The 10,081-nt window shown below is 36.1% G+C and overlaps 1 long non-coding RNA gene across 4 annotated transcripts; it reads right to left on the bottom strand.

Annotated features, from left to right (window-relative positions):
- Positions 1-4,411: 4,411 nt before the first annotated feature.
- On the bottom strand, positions 4,412-9,761 carry LOC126213368 (uncharacterized). 4 transcript variants are annotated; one of them, XR_007541150.1, is made up of 5 exons: positions 9,664-9,761; positions 6,755-6,873; positions 6,462-6,584; positions 6,201-6,365; positions 4,412-4,879 (listed from the first exon to the last, which is right to left on the bottom strand). It is a non-coding gene; the product is annotated as an uncharacterized LOC126213368 (long non-coding RNA). The 4 variants fall into 4 exon arrangements; XR_007541152.1 differs by lacking the exon at positions 4,412-4,879 and adding an exon at positions 5,442-5,991; XR_007541151.1 differs by lacking the exon at positions 4,412-4,879 and having other exon boundaries at positions 6,004-6,378.
- Between the last annotated feature and the right edge of the window lie 320 nt (positions 9,762-10,081).

Raw genomic sequence — 10,081 nt, 5'->3', positions numbered from 1 at the left:
ATTGTGGCAAGTAGTGCTCAGGTTTTTATATCTCCAGTTAGGAACGTAAATGGTGAAGAACTCTTCACTGTAATTAAGAAAATATTTCATAGACTACACGCAATTTGTTTTAATTAGCCTGTGTTGTTAGTGATAAGATTTCAATTAACACATGAGCCACATCATTCCCCTTCTCAACTGTCAAATTTTTACAAACACCCTTGTGATGACACAAAACCCATCTTTGTGATTTATGTTCTGTTCACATATTAAAATGTGTCAGAAACAACTGAATCAGTAAGAAAGATACTGATGAGAAAATAAAGTACCCACAGTTTGAAACAATTTCAGAAAGTATACAACTGCTAGTGACCAAGTTCTCTGCAGTTAAAAAGCTACATGATGGAGTGCATACAGAGATAATAAAATCTGCCAACAAACTTAATTTAAAGGCTCTTTATAAAAGCAACATTGAGCAACAAAATGCCAAACCTGTGCTTAATAGTTTCAGTGAGATCGCTTATCGAGGTTTGTTAGCCTTGGAGGAACATTATCTTGCTGAAAGTTTTGAGAGCACTGCTAAATTCATCAAAATTAATTTGTACATGGTGGAATATTCTAAATGTTTGATGTCCTGGTAGATTATCCCTTTCAAGGATGCACTGCAGAAACCACTTTCCGGAACAAGCGAGAAAAATATCAGGTATTTAGAAAGTTTTTCATCGTGGTTGGATATATGGAAATGTCGTCCTGAACACACATTTGATTTATCCAATAGCACACATTTGGCCATATCAGATACCATTTGCGGTAGAGGTGGGCCAAACGGTTATTCTGGAGTAACCGTTATCACAGTTCCAGTTATTCTTTGATAACCGTTATCGTTAACGGTTATTAATAACTGCCAAGTTATTTTTCGCTAGCGAATACCGATAACTCCGACAGTTAAATAACGACATAGTAGGAATCCATCAGTTTAGTTATCAGTATAACTGCGAGTAGTGTGAAATAGCAGGAATGTCGTATGAATCATGTCATAACCTCAGCTTATTAACTCCGGGTACATTTTAGTTGATGTTAGAACGATTATTAGTGTTTTAGATTATATGTATGTAGGTTATCGGTCGCTATTAGAAATATTATCCTCGCAGCTGCAACAGAAAGTACGCGGAACTTCGCCACAGCGCTGTTTAAGTAAAATGTTAACAACGTGCGTTTTTAAGTTTGAAGAAATATATAAACTGAATACTTTAGGTTAAATTCGAAGCTTAATTTCTTGTGTTGTTTACTTAATAGAATAAGTGTACTGCCTCGTAATAAAACACAAAAATATTATACGTAATGTGAAAGATTCGTTCACTCCTCTACAAGATAGTCATATGGTTGAATGTGTGAGTACGCTAGTTGGAAAACTGCTCGATTTCTCCATCTGCAGCATGTGTATAACATAGGATGAATGGAAGCGTCTGATTCCACCCGTCTGCTTTGACCCGTGACGTAAGGTTCTGTAATCCCATAACATGTAAAGACATGCAGATCGAAAAGATTGACAGTGTTAAATTTCTGGGATTATAACTCGATAATAAATTCAGTTGGAGGGCTTACCACAGAATTGCTAAAGCTCCTAAACAAATCTGTATTTGCAGTGAGAATGGTGTCAGATGTAGGAGACACAAATGTAAAAAAGTTTACATAATTTTATTCTGTTATGTCATAAGGGATCATATTCTGAGGTAACTCATCAACGGAGCAAAAGTATTTAGCATGTAAAAGCATGTAGGCCTAATAAAAATCGTTTGTGGTATAAATTCAAGAACACCATGTAGAAACCTGTTCAAGGAACTTCATATTCTAACCACTGCTTTATAGTATATTTATTCTTTAATGAAATTTGTTGCAAGTATTTCCAACCAATAGCACAATACATAGTATCAATACTAGGAATAAGAACAGCTATCTGCATAAAGATCTAAAATCACTTACCTTGGACCAGAAAGGGGTTCAACATTCAAGAACACACATTTTCAATAAACTGCCAGCAACCATTAAAAACTTTGTTTCAAATAAATCACGGTTTACTGAGAGTTTGAAATACTTTTTGATAGGCAACTTCTACTTTATATATGAATATCTTAACAGGGACTGTTAGACCAGCTTAAGTAAAAATTCTGCTACCAGCATATTTCAGTTTTGACAGCACTTGGTCACAACAGTCAAGATCAGGTATTCTGTGTGTGATACATTTATTAAAAGTGCATAACTATGTTTTGTTCTGGCAGTATATTAATACTGTACATATTAGCAGCTCCAGTTTACTGCAATATATTCACATATTTTGACAATCTCATGACAGATGATGATGGTGGTAAGTATTATATTCAAATGCTTTATGTTATACTTTGACATGTTGCACATCCATGAGAATCATCTCATTTTTGGGTCTCTGGGACAAAAACAAGTTAATCTAATCTACAGTGAGGGTTTTGATTTTGTGGTGGGAGAATGACTAATGCATATGCCCAAGCCTTCAGTTTGTTGTGTATCTGTCATGTTTGGCATTATTGTATACAGAATTCCAGTGCTGAATGATTGATTAACAACTCATAAGGCTTAATGTCTCAGATGTCATTACAATACCTTTTCACTCATTTTATACAATTCTTCTTTGTATATCCAGATTGTGAGAGTATGAATTAATGGTATTGTGTAGGTAATACAAATTTGCAGTAAGTTTTCAGAAATCTGATCTTGTCTGTTGCAGTAAAGTGCTGTCAAAACTGAAATAATACTTTTTACTTAAGTTACTCTACCAGTCCCTGTTAAGATATTCATCTATAGGAAATACAAAATTTCCTTTCCTGGGGAATGCTTTACCTGTCGATTCCATGTTTTGCTTTTTTTTTCTGTCTCACACGAGGCAATAACACGAATCCTTTCGAAACACTTCTTCTGTCAATGCCAGCTGCCTGCTTTGATCTTTTTGCAGTTTAATATCATGACAGTTAACTGTCTGAATAGGTAAGACTAATTCATGAACAAGACAAGATGAGCACTCAAAATGAAGGGCTAAGTCTTGCATATAACGACCTCAACGTAGCAATGAGTGCACCTAACAGAGTTTTTCAGTGTTGCTTAACATAGTAGAAAATGAACTGACTTGAGCTCTTTGAAAACAAAAAAGCATATTTTATTCAAAAACGTTCATGTAGTATGCACAAGTGCTAATAGGCCCAAATGTAAGTAAATATGTATCTGACGTGATTATTGTTGTAAGCATATTGTATTCATGCCAAATATACCTCCGTGAAATGCTTCAATTGCAATACCTATGTTTGAAGTGTACACTGTTCCCACATAAAAGTGATATGCTCCAAACTATGTATAAAATGTTTCAAAGTCAGTGGCCAAAAATTAATTAAATGAGAAAAAGCCTATTTGCAATGGATGTGTACAAATTAAGAAAACTCATTTTTCTCTCGCTAATGCCACAAAGCTAAGTCTCACCAAATTACATAAGTTTCTTTGTATTCAAGTTGACCTGATACAGCACTGGCACTTATTCATCATGATGCTACCAAGCATTAGTGATGGGGTATACTTGGAGAAGATACTCAACTATGTTCCATTTTTAGATCACTGCCGATACTCAAGGCATTTCAGTAAGTTTAAAATCCCTAGAAAGTATTAACATGTTGCATACACACTACTACACTTCATAGCTTTCCATACTATGTATGAGACAGCAAGTGTTTGTGCTCACAGTAGTGCCACAAATTTTGACATTTCTTGAGAAGGTAGATGATACATGTATCACTTGAGATGAGTTTCCTATCCTGCCCCAAAATTAAAATATATTCGTACAAGATTACTGCACAGCTATTTAATTTCTGTATGTTCTATGTAAGACACCTATGTTCATGAGACAGTAATATCACCTCAACAAAGACATTACCAGGCCACATGACAGATTACCTTATTTGTACATAAAATATATCCTAAAATGGTAGTAAGTGCTCGTCTTTGACCTCATGGGTTTTTAACAAATTACTTAAGAGTACAGGGAACAAAAGGAAGATAAGTTAAAATAAAAAATGGTAACCAACACAAATGTATGTACATGTGAAATGATCAATTTTATTCTGACTTTTTCACAATGATATGGAACACTTAAAACATTGCAGCATTATAAAGAGAATGAATAAATAGTTAACATGTCAAGAGACTGAGCAGAAACTCAGATAGGACATGGCAGGTAATCTGCCATGGCCTATTCAGTGGAACCAACAAAAGTATTTGCCTAAAGGAATTTAGGGAACCCAAATAAAATGTAAATCAGGATGTTCAAACAGGTGAAGGATCCCAATGCACCTGAATGGAAATTCGGTGCCATAATCACTGCAATTTTCTCAGTAATTTAACATGCGACCACAAATACAAATGTATAAACTTTTTTTATTTCATCCAAGAATATCTCAACATAATACAACAAACATCAATAATTCAAAATATGGGTATACACACAATGTTTAAAGGATCTCTTTAAGGGCGGGACAGGTGGTCAGCCGTGGCCTTGATGAAGGAACCATCCCGGCATTTGCCTTAGCGATCCAGGATGGCCAGACAGAGCGAACCCCATCCTCCCGAATATGAGGTCAGTGCTGTTAATAGCTACACTGCCTCATTCAGTTGTTACCTATTATACAATGTTCTGATTTACATGAAAATAGATCTTACAACTAGCAAAAATAATGATTAAATATATACACAATTACATATGCAATTACACTTTAACATTTTTCTTTATCACTTTACACAAACAGACCACACAACACTTTGTTCACGGAACTTCAATAAACTGCCAGAGGCTGCTTCAGCAGTTGCTGCATATATGAGTAGTTATCTGAAACAGAAGAACAGGAAACAGCAGAAATATCCTTGTCTAAAGACACTTTAGAAACAACATAAAAACTTGCAGCAACTACTTAGCTGACTCATATTAGTAGTAAACATATTCACTTAAGGCATGTCTAGCAATTAGTTTAATATGTTCTTCAAACTTCTATATGTATGCTGATAACACTACACTGTAGAGTGTGACCACAATGAAACTAACAATGTAAGGGATATCTTCTACACAAATTCTGGGATGTTAACATCTGAATAGCTGTTCTCTGCAAAACACTGTTTTTTATAGTTGGAGGGTCCAGCATGTGAAGCAACATACTGAAACTTGTTAAAGACTTACTGAAATTTATCTTTTGATGCAGTTTTAGATTTGAAGTTAACATTTAAATACCTCAGATAATGACTGACTTTTTCAGTAAACAAAATGTCCATGAAAGCATCTAATAATAATTCCATGTCCCACAATGTAATTTTATTTTTTAAAGAGTGGAGCCCCTCCACACTGCCACTAGCAAAAGTTCTACAATCACCTCTGCAGTGATTAGTTTTTTTGATTAGTTTTTTAATCAATACAGGTCCATCAGGAGATAGAAAATGGATGAAAAATGTAACAAGAATTGAGATTTTAAGGGCAGAGGGCAAAACATGTCATGTCAAGCACCAAGGGGAAAAAATCCTCCACAACTGTTGGACAGGTAGTAAGAGCAGTAGCGGATTTCTTGCTGTCTGCAGAAGATCATGCAAGGGTAGGTCACATTAGTAAGCGGGTACCATGCAGTTTGATACTAGTGTTATAACCACCTGCACATCAGTACAAATGCATGTTGGAGCACATCAGGCTACAGTGGGGAAGGCCAGTTGCACCCTTTCTGTACTCCAACCTACTTACATTTAATGCCCGATTTAATAAAAATTATACTCTTCCATTTCTGGCACCCTTTCTAGAATACTTCCGTGTTTTGCAAATGAAATTTAGTATTGAGCACAAGATGTTTCACCAATTCACGTTTGGCATTTTCAATGGTTTTCCTTTCGGTCCTATTCAAGAAACCATTTCTTCCAGTAAATATTTCGCAGCAGGTAACCTATACTGCAAGTTTGCAAAGGCTGAAATGTTGTTATCATAACAATAAAACAATTTCAGTTAACATCTGAGGAAAATAGCTGCATATATTAACAATAATATACGGATTAGTGTTAAACTGATGTCAGTATCATTTTAAGAAACTTGAAATTCAAAATAATTGAATGTCAGAATGGGTGCTACAGCTACCAGTTTTTAAGTAAAGCAGAAAACAAAATGCTACTGTACTTACAAACTTTGAGGTGCCACATGCCTTGACACAGGCTACCAATAACCCACAAGTATTTTTGACATCTCATGCCTCACAGGTACTTAACTGGATTGCAATCTGATGATTGCTGCTATCAACATGAAAGATAATATAGTTGTATCCAGTGACCAAATTTCAAAGCCGATACTGAAATTAAGTTCTAAGTTACAAATTCCAGTCTTTACATATACATCACTGGTAATCCATTCATGTGTCATAACATTAAACTCAGTGCAAATGTACCTCCATTTTAAGCGAAAGGTCAAGTTTGCCATTGTATGCAAAACACTATTACCTTATACTTCAAGTTTGCCTCTATAGGACTGTGTAACATTTGCTGCTGCTGGAAGACTATCGGAGCTATAACTGGAACAAAGTGCTCTGACTTACTGACCGACAATATACATTAAACACTTCAACAAAAAACCACTAGTACTCTTAATGCAGCATAACAAATATATGCTATGCCCTACAGTTATATCTCCATTTTAAGGGGGAGATCAAATCTGCCAAAAATGTACCCAAACTAGAATTACCTTACTGTTATAATATCCCAAGTATTAAACGGAGACTCATCTGCTGGTGTTGGTGTGCCTCTCGCTCCTCTTCCACACTACTGGTGCCAAGGATCACCTCTCCACAGGAAGGGTTTCACCTACAGAAAAAAAAGGTTTCGTATCAGCATAAGCACAATAGAAATGATGCCATATTATTTTTGGTGATATATATTACAATGTTTGCGTACAGTATTCTACATGGTATTTGCAGCTTGAATATTTACTTCATACAAGTTGACAATTGACTCAGTTTTAGTAATGACTATAGCTTCAAGTTTCTTCTTTAATCCTAGCAACACCAACACATTTTCAATAATGTGTATTGGGGGGGAAGGGAGGGTACTGTATTTCCACCCTAAAAAAAATCTTAATTGTTGTTGACATATATTTTAAACAAATACTGATGTATAAGTAGGGCCCTGAACTTCAAAATATTCAGTATGACTGTCACTGTGGAAAGTCACATGTACTATTAACGTGTCAAATTTTTGGGTTACGTTTAACCACAAAATTTAAAACATTTATGGAATTCAGTTGAAGACTCCATTAAAAACAATTTTCCTTTTCAAAATTTTAAAATATGAAACAGTATCTAATTCCCCCCTCCCCCCCCCCCCCCGGCATCGTCAGGGTTAAAAACAAATGAATCACAGGAATGAGCACTGATACAATCTGCTATCCGATTAGTTACTAATAATTGCGAGATGACTGTTCATATATCACACAGTGGCATTTTATTAGCACTATCGTTATTACACCTCCAACAATAACTTCCAATTAAATGATTAAGTATTCCGGCACCATATGCAACATAATTTAATGTTTGAAAATGTCAAGGCAAACAGGTGCGGTGGTGACAGCTTAAGTAGTCACGGCAAATGAAAACTCGCGTGTAAAAATGAACAAAGCACCACACTGTATAGCATGCTCTTATTTTTTAAAAAAATTAATAAAATAAAAAATAAATGATTATGCATGCACTGAAATAACCGTAATTGCAATAAATATATTTTTTTCATTACTCACCCAAATCTAGCTCCGAAGGTATTTGTGAAGAGAAATTCACAATTAAATGTGATTTCTGAAGATGTTTTTTTAAATTCCCCATGTATATATGCTGTATAACTTGTATATATGTAACTTGACTTTGTCAATTGCTGTAATAGCTAAACGACAATAAAATTTCATTCATTCATTCATTCAAAGTACATTTCGCAGACTCTCGATCAAGAGTTTCGAAATATGACCACATTTCGCTTGTCCTCGACCTCTTCGCGTTATTTGCTATCCCCTCTCCCCAATGGCCCACCGTCATTTCCGTAGCAGTACGAAAATATTTGTTCGCTCCAGTTACTATCCTCTCTGGAAATATCACCTGGAACTACGACCTTTAACTGGAGTCACCGAGTCAGGAACGTCTAGACACACAGTTATTCCGTTACCAGCTTCCACGTTACCTGTGGTGGTAGCCTGATAACTGCCAGAGAACTAAAACTACGAGCCAATAACGATAACTGCCAGAGGAGAATACCGGTCTCTGACAGTTATTTCCATAGTCGCTCGAATTCCTTAGTAACTTTCCTTGTACTACGCGTCCAAGCTAAATTAACACGTAAGGCGGTGGCTCAAGGGATCGACTGTACTTGTTAATGCCTGTACTGCAGCTCCTATCAGCCACGGCTCGGATATTAACTTTATTTAATTGTTTATGCTAAAAGTAACGAAGGCCCACGAAATAGTACATAGTTCTTATCAACAGATGGCGCGCAGTCTCACAGTTATTCCCATGGTCTATAGAACGCCTTCCAAATGCGCAGTACGATCTTCGGTCAACAGATGGCACGAGGCACTGTTGACACTAAACAGTTATTGAAATAACTGCCAGAATCAGAGGAACGGTTATCGCAGTAATCGTTACTTCTCAGTAACCGGTTATTTCTATCAGTTACGTTATTTTTTGCCACCTCTAATTTGCAGTCTAGAGATGACCAAGTACTGCAGCGAGGACACGAATTTTAAATATGTTTTGCCATGAAATGTTCAGACAGATGCTGTAGAAGCGAGATTTGGGAAATAGCGAACAGTGGAAGGATCTCAATGATTGGTATCTTGTGACAGATTTTGACATTCAATTCAAGGTTAGGATTCAGACGCTGCTGTCCCTGAAAATTCCATCATCTGCTCTTGGAGAAGTTGGAATAGATTCAGATTCTTTTATAACTGACTGTGAAGATGATGTGACTTTACCTCCAACAAACATTTATGGTATAATCTATTTCAGTGAGGAACAAATTCAGTCTGTTCAGGAATACTTGCCTGTTTTCACATACTCATGAGGGTATTATGCCAGATCTGTTCTTAAGAAGCTGAGATGTGAGACATCTAAAACATATTTAGAGCTAGATAAAAGTCTTTTAGTAATAGAAAATGATGGACATATAAGAAACACGAACAGAAATAGGTCGTATTGTCATAATAATGAGGTTATTAATGCTGTTATTTTTACTTATTTGGCAGCTAAAAACTTGATGTCTAAAGAACATGAACACAGCTTCATGAGATGCTCTTCCCAGAGAAATTTCCTGGTGATGCAATTTAAAGAGACTGCTACCTAAGGGAGTTGTCTTGTAGTAAGGTAGATCACACAGACTACAGAATTAGTTAGTGTGTACCGGTAGTAAAAGTAGGGTGTTATGTTTCTCCATAACGGTACTAACAGTAAAAAGAGAAAGTTTTCAACTGTAAAGTAGTTTGGAATAAATTTTGTGACAGGATAACGAACATTTACATTTGTCATTTTCCCCTCAGTCCTAATTTTCTCTTCTCGATATACGTAATTGCAGTTTTAACACTGAGTGTGTATAATACTAAGTCTATATTCTACTTACAATGAAACTGTAAAGAGGTCGACGTCTTGAATACAGGTGTTAATCATGTGTTAATACTACAGAGTTAACAAACACGTACTGCCATGAGCAAAACATTGACTACCGCGCTGCCATCTGTTGGCGACGACAGGCAACAGCTGTGTGGCCGCCGTTCGCCATCCAGTAGCAACCGACAGCTGGCAGTCACGTTTATTTCGCATTTTGACGTCAAGTCGGGAAGTATTTGAAGTAGAGCTCAAATTAACAACTGTATATCTCTTGTTCTTTAAAGACCTTTATATAAGCGAACAATGGTTGACACTACTTATTCCAAGAATATTTAATACTCGTTCCCATGGTTCGTGACAAATGCATATAGTTTACAACTCTACTCATACATAGCCATCTCCGGCGGTACACCGAAAGGTTACCGCCCTTC

This window comes from Schistocerca nitens, chromosome 11, assembly GCF_023898315.1.
Source record: "Schistocerca nitens isolate TAMUIC-IGC-003100 chromosome 11, iqSchNite1.1, whole genome shotgun sequence".
NCBI lineage: Eukaryota > Metazoa > Arthropoda > Insecta > Orthoptera > Acrididae > Schistocerca > Schistocerca nitens.
The sequence above is the reverse complement of the archived record's forward strand: the minus strand, read 5'-3'. Positions and strand labels throughout refer to the sequence as shown.